The following is a 22,031-nucleotide window of genomic DNA, read 5'->3' on the forward strand; positions in this document are numbered from 1 at the left end:
GCTTGCGCCAAGAATATTATGCTTTTATATATTTATTGTAATAATTTATATGTAGTGGTGGTCTAATTAATTTATAATTATCATTATAATTCAAAAAGTTAATTGGAATAACCTGAGTATTGCTACCACTTTAAATATGAAAATAAAATCTTCCGGAAAATCCGGAAGAGTTGGCAGGTATGAGGTTTTTGACGTGACGGTTAAAACCATGGTTTAAACCGTCAAAAACTGTCACATGTCAAAAACCTGCCAACCGTGGATTAACCAGGATCTGCGTTACATGGCGAGGGAAACCACCCTATGTTAGCCTGATGGCAAGGGTACTTTAACCCATGATCCGTCCACCACTGAGGATATTTTACGTCAGCACCGTGGTCGGTGCGAGCCGAGTGCGGTATTTGAATCGACCAGCTATCGCTGGGATTCGAACCCAGTTCTTACCGTTTGAAGGCGAACGCTTTTTACCCTGAGTCACCGCTGTCCCGTCCAATATATTGCTCAACATTCAAGTAACATTTTTAAGCAGACTTGTTTAATATACAAGAAAGCATGAATATCGTTCATGAAAAATTTGGCACCACCACGGATTTTTTTTTTTTTTTTTTTACTATTACTCAAAAAGAAAAAAATCCAACGAATTCAACGAAAGTTTGTCTTTTTCGAATTCTCAAAAAAATAAATAAAATAAATAAAAATTCATTTTTACGCTTATTTCGTTCTAAACTTACCACAGCTTTTTTTTTTTTACTGAACTTACTCCCGATGTCTCCACTGAGGCACCATAAGCAGTCACCACTTAAAAATTAGAAAAATTTTACACCTTAATAATTAGTGACCACATTATTATAAGAACTTTAAAATTATATAATAATACTTTATTCTGTATTTTAAATGCTATAGTGCTGATATTAGATCAATCAGCATTTAAAAGTACTCGGAGTGCAAAGGGTTAAACATTTTTAAGAAAATCCATGGTTTTTAAAATAATTTTGTAAAAATAAGGTGGCAACGAAAAGGTTGGAACTAGTTACAAGAGTACAATGCGTGCAGAAAGTTTTTTAATTAAGACTTTTTGTTAGCAGAAAGTTTTTCATTTTATCTGACTGTGCTCTTAAGTAACCTTTTGGATAGTTTTGTAGCATATAAATATCTTATTATCTAAGTCTAGTGGATTTTTTTTTTTCAAGATAAAAATTGGAAGAAACACACTATAAAAAAATCTTACAGTATGTAAAAAAAAAAAAAATTAAACAATTTTATTCTATATATGTTAATTAAATACTGCTAAAAAACTTAAATTGAATTTTTTTTACCTCAATTATGATTATAACTTTCTTCTGAGCTACGTATTTTTAAATAAAAATCGCATTTTCTGCGATTATTAACTTTTAGTTTCAGGAAATTAAAGTGTTATTCTTAAAATAGAATTTTTCGTATTGTTTAGTATTCGTTAATAACTTCAATTTTTATCCGATTTTCTTAAAAAGTTTTCCAACCCAATTTATTTTCACATATATTTTTTTTTTCTTTTAGCATTGTTAGTTTAAATGATTAACGTCTTGAATATTCATTAAAGTTTCAAATTTTTTTTCTTTTCAAAAAATGTTTCTAAACCGAAATTCATTAGAAGTTAATTAAAAACAAATTAACAAGTAATAATTCTTCGGTTGACAAAATTTACATGAATAATATTTGCTGATAAGAGTCTTGAATAATTCGTATTGAAAACTGGCAAATTGATTCGACCGGTGAAGTTGATTTTCGTTTTGTTCCGTTCTAATTTTAACCGTTTACTAGTTAAAACGAATTAACAAGTAATAATTCTTCGGTTAATAAAATTTACATGAATAATATTTGCTGATAAGAGTCTTGAATAATTCGTATTGAAAACTGGCAAATTGATTCGACCGGTGAAGTTGATTTTCGTTTTATTCTGTTCTAATTTTAACCGTTTACTAGTTAAAACAAATTAACAACTAATAATTCTTCGGTTAATAAAATTTACATGAATAATATTTGCTGATAAGAGTCTTGAATAATTCGTATTGAAAACTGGCAAATTGATTCGACCGGTGAAGTTGATTTTCGTTTTGTTCCGTTCTAATTTTAACCGTTTACTAGTTAAAACGAATTAACAAGTAATAATTCTTCGGTTAATAAAATTTACATGAATAATATTTGCTGATAAGAGTCTTGAATAATTCGTATTGAAAACTGGCAAAGTAATTCGAACGGTGAAGTTGATTCATTTTCTTCTAATTTTAACCGTTTTTATACGTTATAAAACGTTTATCTTGTACGTATAGAAATGAATTAACGAATAATAATTCTTCGGTTAGTAAAATTTATAATATTTGCTGATAAAAGTTTTTATACAATAATGGGGAACACATTGATGATAAAATGTCACATTTGGAAATAGTATGGCTTTGCCTCGAGACCTTCAGATGTTTGATTAATTACCGCCAAAAATTGTTTCCGCCTCATAACACACCATTAGCAATCTTGTTCATAAAGATATATGTTACCATCAATGCAAACATTTATTACGAACCTTTTTTTTTTAAACAATTTCAACGATAGTAATGTAAAGCGTAATTTAAATATAATAATGCAAACGATAAATTTTTCTTTAAAAAAAGAACTTTTTTAAAGGAAAATAACAGTGTACTTCCTTATTTTTTTATTTTTTCAGTAATAGTTTGAAGTAGTAATGATATATTAATAATATTTTCCTTTTGAATTACATGTAAATTGAACTATTCAAAAAAGAAGTAATTGTAATATTTTAGAGAGACTTCGCTCTTTTACGTTAGCTTCCGTACGAAAGATTAAAGCAACTGCGCATGCTCGCGTTATTATACTTCGTATCTTTACGTTATGTTGCCGTGATTTACGCTACAAAGACAAAGCTATAGTTTGTCTAAAGTAAGAACTTCCCTAGCCATTCGTCTGGACCCATGGCGGTGACTATTTTAGCGAGGTATAACTATTTCAAGTAGGGGTGTGGGGTCACTGTTTAAGACGGATTTTTGACGGCGAGAGAAAGGGAATCTTTTTCGGTCTATTGCGTTAGCCTTAGAATGAAGAGAAGCTACCCTTCCTGAAATGCGCTATTCTTGTTTCCGAAGCAGCAGACGGCCTCAGGCTTTGTGGCGGGGGCAGTTCTTACCGTAGACAAACTATACGAGCACGCTGCTTATAGCTGTTAAATGTTGTTCTGTTTAAGCCATTCTTCAAACTAAAAACGTGGACAAGGATAAATAATCAATCGAATTACAATAATATTCTTTTAAACATTATTAATAATAATAAGCCGCATTCTTTATCGCTGAATTCATCGAAATCTATAATCTACCAAATTTTTCTGCTCACAGATCCGCAGTTTTACGTAGAGCAAAGCATCTTGCCACAGCTTTAAAGAAATAGTCTACATTCATTGTAAATGTTTGTTTGATTTTGTGGTCAAAGTTAAAATGGTATTTCGCTACCTTAGCGTAGAGTTTTTTACTTGGTTTTTTGCGAAATCTCTTATTTTCATTACGAAAGATGTACATGTTCATGTACTCCGGTCTTATAGCGGAGTTAGAACTAAACCGCAGGCCCTCCCAACCCGTTTTTCTAACCATTTTGTTCCCGCGACCGAATATTGTTTAGAAATGTTTATTAGGCTTAAATAACTTATTGCTCCTCAAGTGTTTTACAAGTTCTATATAACTGAGCTGTTTAATGTGTTATTTACAAGATTACAAATCCGAAATTTGTAACTTACCACTTTTGAATATGTATTTCATTTCAAAGTTTTTTGTTGTTGTTGATTTTTTAAATTTATTTTTGGTATCTTATCTTATATTTTTCAATTAAAAATTTATTTTAAAAATTTAATTTATTTCATAAGTTCTGAACTGAGTAAATTCTTCAATATTTTTAATAAAGGAAAAGTTTTTTGGTTTTTAGGAATTTAATCTTGCGTTTGAAATAACATGCATAATTTAGAACGCATCAGCACTTAATCCGGTAGTTAGTTCGACGCAGATAACAAGAGGTCATTAGAAAAATTTTTTGCCAATGACTAATCCCTGGTTCAGAGAGATAAGTGGCGGTTTCAAATCACTGTGTAAATAATACCGTGAATCATTTTGCGTTCCTTTTGCATATCAGTTTTCGCCAACTGTTGATTGCAACTAACCTTTGCATTAACGAGAAATATCTAAACGTAATGTTGCCCTTTAAAAAGTACTAGACACTATAAATTTTAAATAAATTTAATTCTAAAAATTTTTCGGATAAAAGTTTTTAAGAGTGGCTGTTCGAAAATATACGTAAGCACTAAACGTGGGGGGAAGGGGTTTGTGATTTGCTTATTCTTGCTGGCAAAGAGCGGGAATGTATGAGCAATGCTTACGTGAGACATTAAAATCCCTTTATTTAAAAAAAAAAAAAATTTAAGAAGCAAATTTAAAAAACGTAGCAAAAAAATTACGTATGGAAAAATTTCAAATGTGGAATAATAGTTGAATTCTAGAAAAAAAAAATTTCGAATAATTTCAGAGGGCAACCGTTATGAACACGAAATATTCTTAAAGAGTATTCTAATCGAAATTTTGTAAAAAAGGAATTAAAATGTAAACTTTGTTTACTGCAAAAGTTACCGGCCGGCCGGGATAGTCTGGGCCCATGTGCAAGAGTTCGTGGTTTCGATCCCGGGCCGGCCGATGACTCCCCGCGTAGTAAATGGTGACTGATTCACGTTAAATCTGTCGGGACACAAAGTCCTGTATGTTCCCATAACAAATCTTAACACTGGGGGTACTGATCCAGGAGTTTCCTTGTTCTCTGGATTGGGTTCAAAATTACTAAAGTAGTTGCACATTAGTTGTTGTAAACCCAAATTTGGGCTGGCTGTTCTACGACGATTATAAAATAAAATAAAATTATGCATAGGATGTAACATTATGGGTCAAACCAACAAAATACTGAATCTAACAACCTTAGATTTCCTTAAAATTTTTAAGATTCACATCGGCATCCTCACTTAATTTTTAAACTTCATGAAAGACAGAAATTTTGTATTTTCCTCCAACAACTCGGCCTTATTTTAACAATAATCGACCGTAATTTTAGATTCGGCAACCGAGACAAAGCTTGAATCTTACGGTAACTTTAGATTCACGAAAAGCCGGAGCAGGCCCCTTGTTTCTTTGAATTTTTCAAAGAATCTTTTTTTTACAAATTTACAAAATTATGAGTTCCTTTACAAGAAGTCTGATATAAATATGTTACTTTTTAAAACGATATTTACAAGGAAAATGATGTGTAGGGTTTTTGGAATCATACAATAACAATCTTTTTCATTCTGCTACTGGATTTCCAGTAATTTTGATTATTTTTTCTTCTTCAATGGCGAGGTTAATAATAAAGAACACGTTCGGAATTGAGATCATCTTATTTATCTAATTCCAAGTTTATGGCGTGTGCATACAACTAAGTTTGTTGACAGTGAAGGTGTTCCTCTTAATCAAGGTTAGTTATGGAATTCTTCCAAGGTCTTCTTTCACGATGTTTTTCTTAGTTTTCTTCTTACGAGTTCAAAATTCTACGTGAAACTCAGTATTTTTCTAATAAACTCATTATCGCAGGCATGAGAAACTCATGGGTTATTACTGGCCTGCACTGTGACTTATAAGAACTTAGATAAAAGTGAATGTTTTTAAATTATGCTTAATAGTATTGTTTTTTTTTTTTTTTTTTTTTTTTTTTTGGAAAAATTCGAATGAAATTATTATTTTTTTTATCCAAAGTCAAAGCATATATTTTAGATTAAAAAGTTAATTAAATATAAGAATACCTAGAAATCTGAATATCGTTCACGAAAAAAATTTGTACCTAGTTATAAATTAAAAAATTCACAGATAGCTTATGGAAAATATTTATGAAACCGTGGTTCGGTGTGAATGCTTGCCCCCGCCCAAAAAAATTAATTTTTACTCTCAATTTATTTATCTTCTCAGTTTTTAATTATATATTTAATTATTTGATTCGCTTAAAAATACGCGAAAAGGGAAATTATCTTACGTATTCTGATGGTCAAGTTTTTAAAGTGACTTAAAACCTGTCGACAAAATGGTGTGGTCTAGAGATAGTTCATTTTCGTGACTGATTAAGTCCTTGAACCATTAAAATTGGCGTTTAAAATCCGATTATTTGAACAAAAGCTCTTGGGACTAATTTTTTTTCTTTTTCTTCTCTCCTATTGTACGTGAATATGTGGAATGCTACTTAAAATTGCTGAGACCCTTTATTGTAGTTGCATGAGAGGGTCGATTGGGAAGGGGGGCAATGAATCGCTTTTGCAACATTCTTGCATCCCCCTCTCTGTTCGAATGTATTTTATGGTTTAGTTCTGCAGCAAACATAACATTATAATATTGCACATTTCATTACGTGCATTGATTTATGCGTTTCAAATAAATAATGCTGCTAGTATTCTGCCATTTAATTTAGCTTATTATACAGAAATACCAAGTATATAGAAATCTCAATTGTTGTCGCTGTCGTTGATTGCACGGCAGTACACAATTTTCATTTTTATGCACAGCTAGGATATTTCTGTATATCCTCTTAAATTCTTAGGTTTAACTAATGGCAGAAAATGTCATCTTTACTAATAAATCTGTAGCTCAGAAAGTTATGAAATAGTTTTTCTTTAAAAAAATTTAATTACTTAATTTTTTTAAACTTTTTTTAGACATTTTTAAAAACATAAAATTTTTTAATTCATTGTATATTTATGTTGAATTTCTTCTTATTTTGCCCAATGAAACAAAATCCACTAGACTCAAATGATAAGATATATAATTTATATGCTGTTATGAATTTCTGCCTGACTGAAAGAGGGCGCTGCAATCATTCACGATACTGATTAGTTATTACTTGTGTGGCAGGCAATGAATTGAAATGGAAGTCTAATGGAGCCGTGGTGGCCCAGGTTATAGAGAGCGTTCTCCTTCAAATGAGGTGAACTATGTTCGAATCCCAGCAATGATTGGTCGATTGAAACTTCGCACAAGACTAGCATCCATCACACTGCTGACGTATAATGTTCTTAGTAGTAGACGGATCATGGGTTAGAGTTCCCATGCAGTCAGACTAACCGGGGGATGTTTTCGTGTTATTTTCCTCTCCATGTAACGCAAATGCGGTTTAGTTCTATCAAACAAATCCTCAACGAAGACAAATTTTCCCTAATTCTTGATCCAAGAGTTCCCCTGTATTCTGGATTGGGCTCAACATTTCAAGTTTATGGAGTTGAGCATTGGTAGTAGTGAACTCAAAATCGAGTCGGCAGTTCAACGACGGTTATTAAATAGCAACAACGACAGACAACAATCGTTACAGTGTGAGGGAAGAAAAAGCAACTTTTTGGTCTTGATTATCTTTTATTCCTAACAACAGGGCATTTCCTTATTGTTTCACTCTATGATGAAAGTTCGGTGTTAATGTCCTTCCGATATTTTTGTCGCAGCCGGTTCAGAGTAGATCTATGACTTAAATAATATTCCAGACGGTGTAGCTTATTGCCTTTTAGTATAATACCATTTTTGACGAAAGCAAGCTAACAAAAAGTAACGCTTGCAAGAAGAATTTTTGTAATTACTCCATTTTTCTTGTTTTCCCCTTGCTGTTTGATCTACAGGATTTTACGTCAAGACCGACTTTAATATATATCTATCTATATATATCACCATCATATTGTTTATTTTTATTGTTTATCATTATTAAATTTGATTGAATTTGATTATTATTAAATTTGATTTGAATGACTGACCGCCTCTTTATTCTTTGTACCATTTCACGCTAGTCCATTCTGCAATACATGCCATACATAAGTTTGCTTGTATCCAATTTCTTGCCTTTTTTATAATTTTTCATTGTAATAGTGATGCCGGACAGCATTTTTAAGTCGTAGTTTATCTATTGTGATTCTTGGTTTAATAAATTCAATTTAGTAGATTTTTATCCACCACTATTTCTAAATAATTCGTAGGCTTATATAATTCACCACTTTATAGTAGTTATGTCATGCTATACCTTTTAAAAAGTAAGCAAAAATCATAAAATATTTGCTAAATTTAGTTTGTAGTTATTTACTTGTTTTTTTTTAAAATTATTTTGTCGTGTCCGGAGCAGTTGGCATCGCTGTTGCAATTAAAAAAACTCCGATTAACGAGAGTAAATCATAAACATTTACATAGATAATAGCTTTCTAAAAACGGATAAAAAAAATTTATTTTCGAAGGGATAATTTTGTTCTAAATGGAATTTAATATATTGGGTGCTGGATCTCTGAAAAAGATAGCTAACCCTTCCCCGATTCTCATACAGGATTGAAATTTCAGACTTATTGAATTTTTTCCTTAATACACCGGCACCCTAACTATCCAGATAGAAGTTTTTCACCTGCCCAGTACTTGTAGACACGAAACAAAAGCGAACCGTGGCGGTGATAACATTGGTATTCTAGAATATATTATTGACATTGAGCCCGGAGATTCACTCATCCGTTCACTTACTAAACTTGTTCTGCATACAAAAACATTTATCTTTTTATTCTTTTTTTTTTCCTAACTAGGGTTACTGTTTTACTCTGCGCTCAGGTGATGAATTCTTTTTCTTTAGAATTCGTCTGGCATGCATCAACCGTGGAAGTGGCGCCAACGGAAGGGCAAGGGGTATCTCTGAAAAAAAAAAAAAAATTTCGTTCGATAAAATTACGGCCGTTTTGCGAAGTCTCCGTCGTAATATGAAATGATGCTTTTTTGCGAATCATATGCTATTCTTTATAGCAGTGGTCCCCAACCTTTTTGTACCTAAGAGCAAATACCAGAATATCGGTCGAATGGCGGGCACCATTTATTTTTTCAAGATAAATTTATTATTGGTAGACATAGGTAATAATACACACTACATATAGTGCACAAACAATTAAATTTCAAAAATTAATTTAGCATATGAATGCAGTTAATATTTTTGTGTAAAATAAACGATTACTAAATTGCATTCAAAACATACGAAGTATAAAAATTAATTATAAAATACAGTGGCATGTGGTGTTTGGCACGGCATTTCGCTGACCAGCGCTACATAATTGGGAGAATATGATGCTCTTTTTAAGAATGTAATTTAGTCCTTCAAATATATTCCAGAATTTCTAATGTGATATAATAGTTTTGAGGATAATGTCATCCAATGGAGATCCAAAATTTCTATCTCCAATTCTTCTCGCTTTACTTGAAGAAATTCTGAAATGTATGTTGCTATTACGTTTACGTTTATTTGGTTGGTAAAAGGATTAACAAAAAAGTTATCAAAGGCTCGATGATATTAAATTGCTGAAAGCGCAAATTGATCTTTAAGCAATTGGAGGTTGATGTCACCTATCAATTTTCTCATGTTTGGAAAATGCACAAGAGACTTCATTTTCAAATGTGATATCCACAAAACTAGCTTAGCTCTGAACGAGTTAACAGCCTCTATCATTTTTGCTTTATGTTTGTCCTTTCCATGCAGCTCCAAGTTTAAATAATCTAGTTTTTCCCTTATGTCCGTTATGGAAGACAAATCTGCTAGCCAAAGAGGATTTCTTAGTTCTAAAAATGTTTGATTTTTGGTTGCAAGATAATTTTCTATTTCTCCAATTGTATGTAGAAATCTATTCAAGTACTTTACCTTTACTGAGCCAGCGTACTTCAGTATGTATTTGCATAGCATTTATTGGGAAAATGGAAAACTGAAATATTTTATCGTTGAGCAGCGGGCGCACCTAGATCGATCGACGGGCACCATGGCGCCCACGGGCATAGGGTTGGGGACCCCTGCTTTATAGCTACTGTTGGCAACTGTTAGGTCAAGTTTAGCCGATCTAAAACCAGCTCTGTCTAGGCTTATTTTGTAATTGGCGCAAAGCGTCAACAGGAAGAAAAGCCACAGTTTTGTGAAAATGAAAATAGTTTGTGGTCTAATTTTTTAATATTTAAAAATTTACTCCAATGCTGCATTACTTGGGCTCATAAATATTTGCAAAACTGAGAATATGGTAGTGACTTAGATAATTTTCATCTAGGTGGAAAAAAGTTGACAATTTTGCGATTTTTAAAAAAAGTTTAATATCTTTTAATCTAGTTTAAAATAATCGTATTGCTTAAAGTGCAAGTTTTCGAAGGCTTTGCAGTCGCATGAAATTATGCTTTTTTTGTGAATAATATGTTACTATCATAACTGCTGTGAGTTTGTAACAGTTGCTCATAACTGTTTAGGTTAAGTTTAGCCTATTTTAGCCAGATCCTCCTATGTTTGTTCTAAAAATGGTGCACAACATCAATATGGAGAAAAACACCAGTTATGAGAAAATGAAAAGCTTTTGTGGTCTAATATTTTAATATCCAAAAACGTTATTGTATTGCTGCATTATCGGAGCTCATAAAAATCAGCAAAAAATGAATCTGTTTTCGAATGCTTGTAATCAATTTCCTTTTGTTGAAGTTAGATATTTCCCTTTTTTTTTTATTTACCAGAAGGTAAAATTTATTGCTCCTACTTCCTCCCTAAATTAGTTACCAATATAACTGTAACAAATAGGATGGTTTTGTCGATTTTCTGAAATAATATTGTGTAGTTTTTATTGGAATCGGAAAATTTCGTGCCGGTTGCTTCAATATTTAATATTGATTTTATATAAATGTGATATTCTTTTAATTGATAAAAAAGGCATGTTTTTGAAAATTAAATTTTCTTTTGTGATAATTTATTATTATATATTGTATGGCAGTTGGAATAAGTACGTGTTGACTTTCACATTTTCCAGACATTCTAAATAGTTTGTAGGAACTAGATATAACGTTCTCGCATTTCCTGGAACCAAAGACAACATCATAACAATCAGAAGACAAATATAAAAGTTTTATTTTCCGGAAAAATATACAGTCACAGAACTGAGTGACTAACTTAAAATAAATTAAAATACAAAAAAAGTGTATAACACACTGAGTAATAGTAGTACTTTATGATTTCATGGATATATAACAGGGGTCTGTTTAGAACAAATTTGGGTCCGTTAACGGACCCTTCACAAAATGATTTTTCTTTTAATCGGACCCTTCATAAATTTGTTTATCTTCATTATTGTCTTGTTAATCGAATAAACCCTTCCCAGGGCAGAAAACAAGAAAGATGGATGTAAACGAATTAAGTTTTTTCTTCGGCAGATGATTCTTCCATTATTCGTCCGAAATGAATATTCTGCGTTCAGCAGTATAGGCTAAATACCAAATATTTGTAAGTTGCATCTCTAATTTAGAAGCAGCAATTGCTGTTTACTTTTGAAAATTAATTTTTTTTAAATTATAATTTTACAGTGCCGAGCATAATCTTGTATCTATTTACAATTTAAAAACTCCTTGAAGAAGTTTTTTTTGCAATAACCGGACGCTATTTGCACAAATTCATAAAAGCGGACCCTAGTTGAAAGAATGTGTGTAATTTTTTCACAAGTTCACGAAAACCGGACCTTACACAAAATGTCTAGACAGACCACTGTATGTATATATATATATATATATATGTATGCTGGGAAAAAGTGCGCGATAACAAAAATGACATCTGTATCTTGCAGTCGGTTACAGCTAATTTCCGAGAGAGCCAAAGGAATATCTGGATGTGATTGATGACAGGTTGTAGGTTCGGTATTCCCTTCGATCTAACGAACTCTACCAAGTTCTTTTAATAATTTTCGGTTAAAGCAGAATTTTTCTTCTTACTATTTAGTTTTTTCACGTTACTTAATTTCTTTTAATTATTTTGTTTCTTAATTTCCTGTAAAATACTCATAATCTTCTCTCTTTGATAGTCCTCAACTTGCAATCACAGAGGGACCTCGAAAAAATTTTTGCTTTAATCCCGAAATAACATTGCATATTTTTTTTAAAAAAAATTGACACAGAGCACTTGAACGCTATGGAGCATAAGATTGTCTGTAACATCATCTAGCAGTCAATATTGCATTTTATGAAATCACTTACAGTGCTTATACAAGAGCGACATAAAAACGCGACAAACAATTTTAATTTACCTTCATTAAAAATAAATAAATTATCAATATTAGGAGAAGAGCTTTAATAAGTTAATTTTTTTCATCCAATATTTAATCCAGGAGTTTCATTGTCCTCTCTGGATTGTGAAAATTAGAAGGCTACGGAGTTGAACTTCGGTAGTCTTAAACCCAAAACTAGATGATAAAATAATTTAATTGCCAACGGTTATAAAATAAAATAATTTAATTGTCGCTACGCAAATGCTCAAGCGCTTATTGAAATTCTCAGCAGTGGGCCGTAAGTCTTATGGTCAGAAGCTACCTTTAATCTATCCCATTGGTCGCAAGCAATAGATTGTAAGTTACCTTTAATCTATTCCATTTCCGCCCTAGCGATTGCTTTTAGAGAGTCGAAACTTTTGTGTACAGAGCAAACAAACGATTTCACATTATCGTTTTCCTCACATAAACAACAGTAAAATCGCAGATCTTTTGCTTGACATAGTTAAAAAAAAAAAACAGAAAAATAAAATAGTTGACTCCTATTCTATGATGCAATAACTTGGTCTGAGTTTATTTTATCGCACAGTGTATTGTACAGAATTGGTACGCTTTCAATTTTTGTCGCTGTGTGCGATATATGTATCAATTGTTTGTGCGTTTTGTTTTTCTTGTGATATATGAGTGCAATATGTGTATCTTGTGTTACGAATACTATATGTTTACCTTATGATCAGTAAACTTAGTTGGGATTTGTGAATGTGATATAAATTTATGTTAAAGTACTTAAATTAGATTTTAGATTAAATTAGAGTTTGGAATAAAATTGTTCTTTTTTTCAGGATCAGATGGAAATAACTGGCAGCATAGTCTCCTAGTTCATATTAAGTAAGTTAATTACCATTATCGTTATAAATAATTATTCCGTTATAAACAAAGTAATTTTGGATGAAATAGTAGATGATTCGAACAAAATAGGTGGAATAGTTCTAGACAAATATAAATTCAAAAATGTGATTTTTTTTTTTTAAAAATTATATAACTTAAAAACTATTCGATAGAATAAAATTTTGTATTTTGCAGTTTAAAATTGTATAGTTTACAAAGGATGTAAAAATTTGCTTACATATGTCGAGGAGTTAGGCAATTTTCCCCCCCTAACATTCTGCAGATTTAGGCATTTGTTTTATTTACCGAAGAAGTTGAAATTGGAATTAGAAATCTTTTGAGAATGTCATAATATGCTAGTAAGTCTCGAAAACATCAGTAAATTTCAAAAATTTGCTTTCGGCAAATAATTTGACTCTTAGAGAAAACTGTTTTTAAAAAATAGTGTCTAAGACAAGAAAAATAATGTACTATAGTACTATACCAAAGAAATTAATTATATACAAATTAGCCCACACTATTTGGGGACCGCAATGCGGCCCTCCCAATGTTTAAGTATGCATGCATGCATAGAATTCAAAGTACGTAAAAAAGTGTTAAAATGAAGAAATTGTTGAAAATTCAACTTCGCTCAAATTTTATATTTTGCCATGCAAAATTAAATACTTTAAAATGTTGTGAAAATTTTAGGCTATTATTAAATAAAATAAAAAATATATTCTGAAATTTTCTTTTTTCGTGGAATTATCTTGGGGTAAACGAACTTTATAATTTTGTGCAAAATTTTTTCAATTCGCTTAAAAAGTTCTCGGTGTATGGGCGAAGGACGCAAAAAGTAAAATTAGCATTAAGGGATCCAAACTTGTATTATTGCTTGTTGTATTGAAGTATTTAATTATTGCAGATTAAATTCCGTAAGGCCAAAAAGTTTAATGCTTAATTCAAGGAGAAGAAAAAAAAGAAGAAAAAGATTTGATTATAATTGAAATCTTATTCGATAAATAACGAATCCTCCCTGTCTAAAATGTAAGTTCGCGGCGCCCCTGTTTTTGCTAACATTTCATAAATTTGGTAAGCTTTGGTTATTGCAGGAAATGATTTTTTATTTTTATGAAGTGTTGGTCGTTTATTTCCAGAATATTGAATTGTTATTTGAATATCTTTATAAAGAATTTACAAGTAATACTTATGTCAGTGGAAATAGATTCCCAGGTTAGTTTTTTATTTATTTTAAAAATACAAAACTGCACATTTAGTCTTAAAAAAATTATTTTACGAGGAAAATCTTTGCCAATTTTGTGAAAAATCAATTTATTTGTTTCAAATTTTAGGAAACTATGCCAAGTGGGTCAAATGAAAACTTTTCTTAGCTCTGTGCTTTTTTTTTTCTCTGAACAAATCTCATTGAGATCAATTTATATTATTTTTAGAAATATCCACCCTCGTTTCTGTAGAGAAAAGATAATGCATTATATTCCATCTTCATAGACGAATGATTTCAATATTACAATTTTTATAAATTACATTTTGTAACTTAATGCCGTTTAATATTTATTCATCCCAAAATATTTAGCAATAAAATTCTAACTATGGCAATCATCTTTCATTAATACATGCTTGACTTATTCCAGAAATAGTCAGTGCAAGAACTTGTTTAATTTATTAATGAAAAAAAAAATAAAAATTTTGAAATTATGAAGATAATACTTTCTATTTTTTTTATTTAAAAAAAAGGAAAAAGTTTTTTTTTGTTTTTATATATTTTTTCTATTTGTTATAAAAAGATTGTCATCTCGTCGTTTCGTGCATTTTCATTCGACAGGAAAATTACATAACTGATAAGCAAAAAAACCAGTTATCTTTAGCATTTTTTATTGTATACAGTTATTGTATGGTATTGCCTTATTATACAACATTTTGTGATCCAGATATTTAGTTAACGGTTTCCCATGGTACAGAAAATTTACCTTTTAATACGTTGTATTTACTTCTTTAATATATTTTATGTGAATCCAACAATCAGTCAATCAACAAATGCGCGCGTATTAACCAATAAAACACTACTTGAACATATTTTTGAACAAAAAAAAAAAAAAAAAAAACCCCCAAAAAAAACACATACAATTTTATTATCATTTTTTAATTAATAATCTTAAATTCTCACTCCTGGAGCTGTATCTACTTCAGTTTTAAATTTATTTTGGGGGTATATTCATAAGCGAAAATGAAATCATGAATGAATATACAAATGAGCCACTTCATTTTTGTTAAAATGAAAGCTAAAAGACCTGTATAAACGTTGAAAATTTTTACATATTTTTTATATACGAATTTAGTAGTTTTATGTCATTTGAAAAGCGCTTTCTCATAATGTATTCACGCTGTAGTTATCAGAAAAAATTAATTTTCTTTTTTAAAAAAATTTATTGCAATTTTACTTAAAATAATTTTATAAAGACAGCCGAACTATTGAATAAATAGTTGTTTATTGATTCGATTTAAATATAAATAAGGTTTCAAAAATCATTACTGTGTGTGAAGTTAAAAACATTCTTAACTCCCTTTTACTCTTCCACGGAACCCTAGGGCTCTATGGAACAATATTCGAAAATCAGTGATCTAACCAAATCTATATTCATAGAATAAAAACTTTTGGCATCTTTTAATCTTGTCGTAACAATTTTTTCAGAGCCGCGATGGCTCAGAGGATGGAGTGTTCGCCTTTCAATGATGCAAACCGGGTTCGAATCCCAGTCGATACGAATTCCACATCCGGCTTGCATCGACCACTGTGCTGACGTGAAATATCCTCAGTGGAAATATCATGTGTTAGGCACAACCACCTAGAGTAGAAGGCCTGGGAGCTTGTTTGTGACGTCACGATCAGAAGGCAGAAAAGAGCGTTGCTGTTTTCTACCTTCAAAGTGATCAGAGGAGGTTGTGAAGATATGAGGATAGTCGATTCCTTATTAGTTTTATTCGATTTATTGTTTTTTCTTTCATTTTTATAAGTTAAAAATAAGAATCAAAATTTTTTATGATCTAAATAATTGTGTATATATAATCCTTGCCTTAAAATAATAAATTTAAAATGAGCCAAAAGACGGAAAAAATCATGATGAAAAATAAATAAATTAACTCAGTAATAAATCTTAGATTAGTTTTTAAAAATTTTTTTGGATTACTTTCATAAGATTTAATCCAAACCTTTTTTTACGAATAAATTTCTATTTTAAACTATTTTAAGAGTAATCAATCATATTAAATAAATATCAATTGATTAAAAATAAAAATATTTTCCTAAGAATTGAAAATTATTACTTAACATTCATTGATGGAAACAAAATGTTATTGAAAAGAACACTTAAGAAAATAAAAGCAAATGTTTATCCTTTATAAACCTTTGAAATATTTATAGCCAATTTATATAATTATTCTGAAATTTTTTTACTTACTGCAGTAAATTGACAAATTAGCATCTGTCGGTCTAATTTCTTTCTATGTTCTTCTGTTTTACATACATGTGTTAAAAATGATTTTATGTGAGTTATTAAATAAGCTGAATCATTACTTTGATGATATAGACTAGAACATTATGAATGAGGTAATTAAGTATATGAAGATTAATTTTATCATAAAGTATAAGTATGCTTTAAAATAATGACACAAACATATATATAGAACAAAATCTTTATTTAAATCAGTGAAGAGAAAATATGTATACAAAAGCAAATAAAATTTTTAAAAATTTTATTTTCAAACATATATCAATTATTATATCATTACTTGCAATTTCAAGATTACTATACTTCTGAAGAAAACATTGTAATTGTCATATATTTTTAAATGACCAAATTTCCAAACATTTTATTTTAAAACATAACTCCATATGACAAACAAAAATTTGGAACCTTGAAAATGTTTTATTTTATTAATATAATTTCATTATAATCATGCTTGCAAGTTGAGGAAAAAAGCCAAGATTGAAATTTTTTTCTGAATAAAATTTCCAACTTACCACCTCGACATACAAGACATATGCAAAATATCTAGAAAGCTTTACCATAATATATCCAATTTATATACTGAACAAAAAATATTTGTCAACCTCTTCCTTTAATAAAATAACAGAAACATAAAAAGTACACCAGTATAAATAATGAAAGCAATTTTTACTTATTAAATTATATCATTACTTGCGATTTCAAGATTACCACACTTCTGAAGAAAACATACTGTAATTGTCATATATTTTTAAATGACCAAATATCCTAACATTTTACTTTATCAATATAATTTCATTATAGTCATGGGTGCAAATTGGGAAAAAGGTCAAGACTGTAAATTTTTTCTGACTAAAATTCCCAGTATACCATCTCGACATACAAGACAGCAAAATATCTAGAAAACTCTACCATAATACATCAAATTTATATACTGACCATTATCTATTAATCTCTTCCCTTAATAAAATAACAGGAGCATAAAAAGTACACCAATATAAATAATGAATGAAATTTTTACTTATTAAATTATATCATTACTTGCAATTTCAAGATTATCACCAGTATCTATACTTCTGAAGAAAATATATGGCAAATGTCATATATTTTTAAATGACCGAATTTCCAAGCATTTTATTTTAAAATATAACCCCAGAAAGCAATCAAAAATTTGGTAAAAAAAATTCATGGATAATTCAAAATATCTGCTTACATACTGTATTTTACCGTGTATGCTAATGAAACAATCTTTTACGAAAATGCTGACAGTTGATAAAACTGTTAATATACTGTAAAAGCAAAACAATAAATTACTAATGATTGTACAGCAGGCAAATGTATAGCCCTACATTTTATTTTAAAACATAACCCCAGAAGGCAAACAAAAATTGGCTAAAAAAATTTCATGGATAATTCAAAATATTTGATTACATACTGTATTTTACCGTCCATGTTAATGAAACTATCTTTTTTGAAAATGCTGATAGTTGATAAAACTGTTAATATACATGTAAAAATATAACAGTAAATTACTAATGATTGTATAGTAGTTATTAAATACTTTATCATATATGAACCATTCAAATTACCCGACACTTTTGCTCTGGTAACAACATATTTTAAAAACTTGTTGTTTATTCGAAGGAAGAAAATGAAAAAGGATAGTAAATTAAATAAAATATTGAATGAAATGCAGAAATTTCTATACATAATCTAAAATATTCCACTTACTTTTTAAATACCATTCTATACTTTAAATTAAATCTGGAGTTAAATAAATTGTCAACTAAATTTTCCTTTTCGAAAAAAAAAAAACACAAATATCTCGTACTTATGGAACTTTGAACTATATTTAGAGGATGATAAGAAATATATACTAGCGAAAACAAAATTGTAGTTTTCTTATGAGATGTACCACAAAATATAATGTAAATAATGCAAGTAGTTGCCTTACATCACCCAATAATTAAAACTAAGTTAAGTTTTAAAAGTAAACAAGAAGTTCATGAAAAAAAAAGACTATTATTTACAATGCAGTTTTAAAACTTTTAAACATTTTAGATTAAATTGAAGCTTTTAATTCCTATGACCTTCCTATTATTTATTTTACAATTTATGATAATAATTAAATATTTATTTTTAAAAGTCTTGACGTAATTAATCATTTTACAATAAACAATAATAATTATATATTTATTTTTAAAAGGGGTGATGAAAAACAATCTACTTTTGGAAAGCAAAAGTGATAATCCTTGTTAATTTAAACATTACAATAAATCTTTAGAAATTTAAGCAAATATTCTTAGTTAAAAACAAATTATAAATATTTTTTGCATAAATGAATCACATAACAATAGCTGCAGCTGTGTGTCTTGTAGAAACCAAGATACTGACTTTTTAAGATTATCATCATAGTTCCCTGGGCACAAGATAAAGCAACAAACTTAAAACCATGCTTGATGCCTGAAAAATAAACAGACAGTAAGACTCATGGCTGAAACTAAAATATTAATTTATCAACATCTACCTTAATTTGTCATTGGAATAATGAAAATCAAAAAAAAATTGTTTTACTTCCCAAAAAATATGTAAAAATTTTTTTCTTAGTTATCCGAATTCTTAAATAAATTTTCTTAAGTTTTGGTTAACATAAATGAAGTTCTGCTACATATAGTTAACAATCTCTAAAATAAGCGTTCAATGAAATAATTTATTTACTAAAATTTTCTTGATTCCAAATACTTCTTCTAAAAGTATTTTAACAGCACGCAAGAACTATTAGTAAACAATGACACCAAACCTTGATATAGTATTAAAAACTAATATTTTTATCCCCAAATATTGGTACATTTAGAAATTCTTCTATATTAAAATTCTTCTCAGGCATATTAGATTTAGTAGCTAAATATCAACAAATGTAAATTCTATCAATATTCATAAGCTAAACATATCTGGTACTTTTTACTAAAATGTGTTTAAATTTAATTACTACCAATTACTAAAATTAATATATTTTAATATGCATTCTATAAATCTATAATTCAAACATACTGCAATGTATAATTTATAAATTAAGATATATCACAATTCTAGGGCTATTTAAAATCTTGAGCAGAAGCACAATAAATATTGTACTAACAATTTCTAAGTCCATTTCAATCGCTTAGTTTCATTTAAGATGCTTTAGCTCATGAAGTATGAATAAAAAACACAATCGAATGCTTTTGTAATTTTATATTTGAATACTAAATTAAGTTATTTCATAATTCAAATGCAATTAGATCAGGTAACACGTATAAATACATTAGAGACTCAAATAACGAGTCACAACATAACAACAATTAAAGTTAAATTAAATACGTAGTTTCAATCTGAATTCAAACTTAATTTACAACATATTAGAGATAAATATATTGTTATCAAACATAACACTTTAGTAAAATAAAAATAGCATCTTTTACTTACTTCGATATCTCTTTAATCAAACTTTATATGTTGACAACATTCATAGTAAAGTAATAACGTTTACGTCCAGGAATGGCGTTCTCACCGAGGAGCTACCCGCCTACAGACGCTACCTTCTGATCGTGACGTCACGGGGTTGAAATCGCTCAGCCAGCAGGCCTTGACCTTCTAGTAGGTGTTGGTTAGAGTCCCCTTTCCGTCAGGCTAACCGTGGGAGGGTCTCGTGGGCATCCTCTACATGTAACGCAAATGCGGGTTAGCTCGATCAAAAAGTCCTCCACGAAGACAAATTTCTCCCAATACTCGATCCAGGAATTGGGTTCAAAATTACAAGGCTACGGAGGTGAACATTAGTAGTCGTAAACCCATAGAATTGGGTCGGCTGTTCAACGACGGTTATAAAAAAAGATAAAATAAAAATCTTTTTACCGTCACGAAACTACTAACGATAGCAAAGCAATCGTGAAGATTGCTTAACGAAGCGAGCAGGAGTTGTAGTGAAAGCCCCTTAATTATTACTGTTATTACAGTAATTTTAAATTTATTTTTTGTTTATTACATTTCAGCTTATCTCATTTTTTGACTGCTAAATTTCACCGTCTTTGATGCACTCATTTTTATTTAGCAAGTTTCTAAGCACCCATTGAATATACTGAACTTCCTTTTTCGGCATTTATATCCTCGATCAACTTATTACCTCTAAGTCATTGTTATCATTGACCAGCATTACATTTCCCAGTTGAACTACACAATGACTTTTTTCCAAGAGAGTTCCATAATAATAACTTCACACAACATCTGATGATGGAAGAAGTCTTGTCCTTCATACCCCTTGATGAGAAAAGTAGAAGAATCACCCTAGATATCAATCAACCAATCTTGTTTGTCAGGTTTTTGTTATCAATAAAGAGAGGAAAGGATCATTTCATTCTCTCTCATTTTTTTTTCCAAGTTAGCGTCCATTATTATATATAATGCGTTTGTTGCTGATCCCGATGTATTAATCCAGCGGTTCCACATTTCTTCTTCTTCTTCTTTTTTTTTTTTTTTTTTTTTTTTTTTTGGCCGTTAAACCCTAAGTGATAGACCATGGGTTTCCAACTTACATGAGGCCTGGGGCCGCAATTGAAAACACCAGTCAAATGGCGGGCCACAACTTTATCAAAATTTTATATAGGACTCTTTTATGTTTGAAGGAACATTAATTATTACTGTCAGATTTTTATTTAAGTTCATTTACAATTTCAAACATATTTTTTTAAAAAAAATTTTCATTGTGTTCATTAATGCCAGTCTTTAAAATTAGGTTTAAAGTCTCAAAAAAAAATTTTTTTTTTGGTGATAAATTAAGTTTATTTACAATTTTGAACATATTATTCAAAAAGAAATTTCATTATGTTCATCAATGCCAGTCTTTAAAGTTAGGTTTAACCAGGGGTCTGTCCAGACATTTTGTGAAAGGTCCGTTTTTCGTGAAATTGTGAAAAAATTATTCACATTTTTTCAACCAGGGTCCGCTTTTATGAATTTGTGCAAATAGGGTCCGTTATTGCAAAAAAAAAAAAAAAAAACTTTTTCAAGGAGTTTTTAAATTGTAAAGACATACAAGATGATGCTCAACACTGTAAAATTATAATTAAAAAAAATAAATTTTAAAAAATAAACAATAATTGCTGCTTCTAAATAAGAGATGCAACATACAAATATTTGGTATTCAGCCTATACTGCTGAACGCAGAATATTAATTTCGGACAAATAATGGAAGAATCGTCTGCCGAAGACAAAACTTAATTCGTTTACATCCATCTTTCTTGTTTTCTGCCCTGGAAAGGGTTTATTCGATTAACAAAATAATAATGAAAATTAACAAATTTGTGAAGGGTCCGATTAAAAGAAAAATCATTTTGTGAACGGTCCGTTTTTAAGTTAAAATATTTTGTGAAGGGTCCGTTTTCAAGTTAAAGTATTTTGTGAAGGGTCCGTTTTTATGAAAAGATATTTTGTGAAGGGTCCGTTAACGGACCCAAATTTCTTCTAAACAGACCCCTGGTTTAACGTCTGACATTTTCTTTCAGATGTCTGAAACG

At 29.8% G+C, this 22,031-nt stretch overlaps 1 protein-coding gene and 1 long non-coding RNA gene across 6 annotated transcripts in view; one reads left to right on the plus strand and one right to left on the minus strand.

Moving 5' to 3' along the window:
* The window catches only part of LOC110283197 (beta-1,3-galactosyltransferase 5), a 123,410-nt gene that overhangs the window by 5,865 nt on the left and 95,514 nt on the right, over positions 1-22,031 (plus strand). For 2 of the 5 annotated variants that reach the window (XM_043042892.3, XM_021148001.4), the window contains exon 2: positions 12,931-12,976. The gene's annotated coding sequence lies outside the window, so the exon portion shown is untranslated. Of the gene's footprint in view, positions 1-12,492; positions 12,850-12,930; positions 12,977-22,031 lie in introns of those variants that run through there. The other 3 variants (XM_071180613.2, XM_071180614.2, XM_043042893.3) reach the window with 3 other exon arrangements.
* LOC147805780 (uncharacterized) lies at positions 18,859-20,087 on the minus strand. The gene is made up of 2 exons (XR_015428677.1): positions 19,945-20,087; positions 18,859-18,942 (listed from the first exon to the last, which is right to left on the minus strand). It is a non-coding gene; the product is annotated as an uncharacterized LOC147805780 (long non-coding RNA).

This window comes from Parasteatoda tepidariorum, chromosome 8 (assembly GCF_982258835.1).
Source record: "Parasteatoda tepidariorum strain Cologne lab strain chromosome 8, Ptep-v5.0, whole genome shotgun sequence".
NCBI lineage: Eukaryota > Metazoa > Arthropoda > Arachnida > Araneae > Theridiidae > Parasteatoda > Parasteatoda tepidariorum.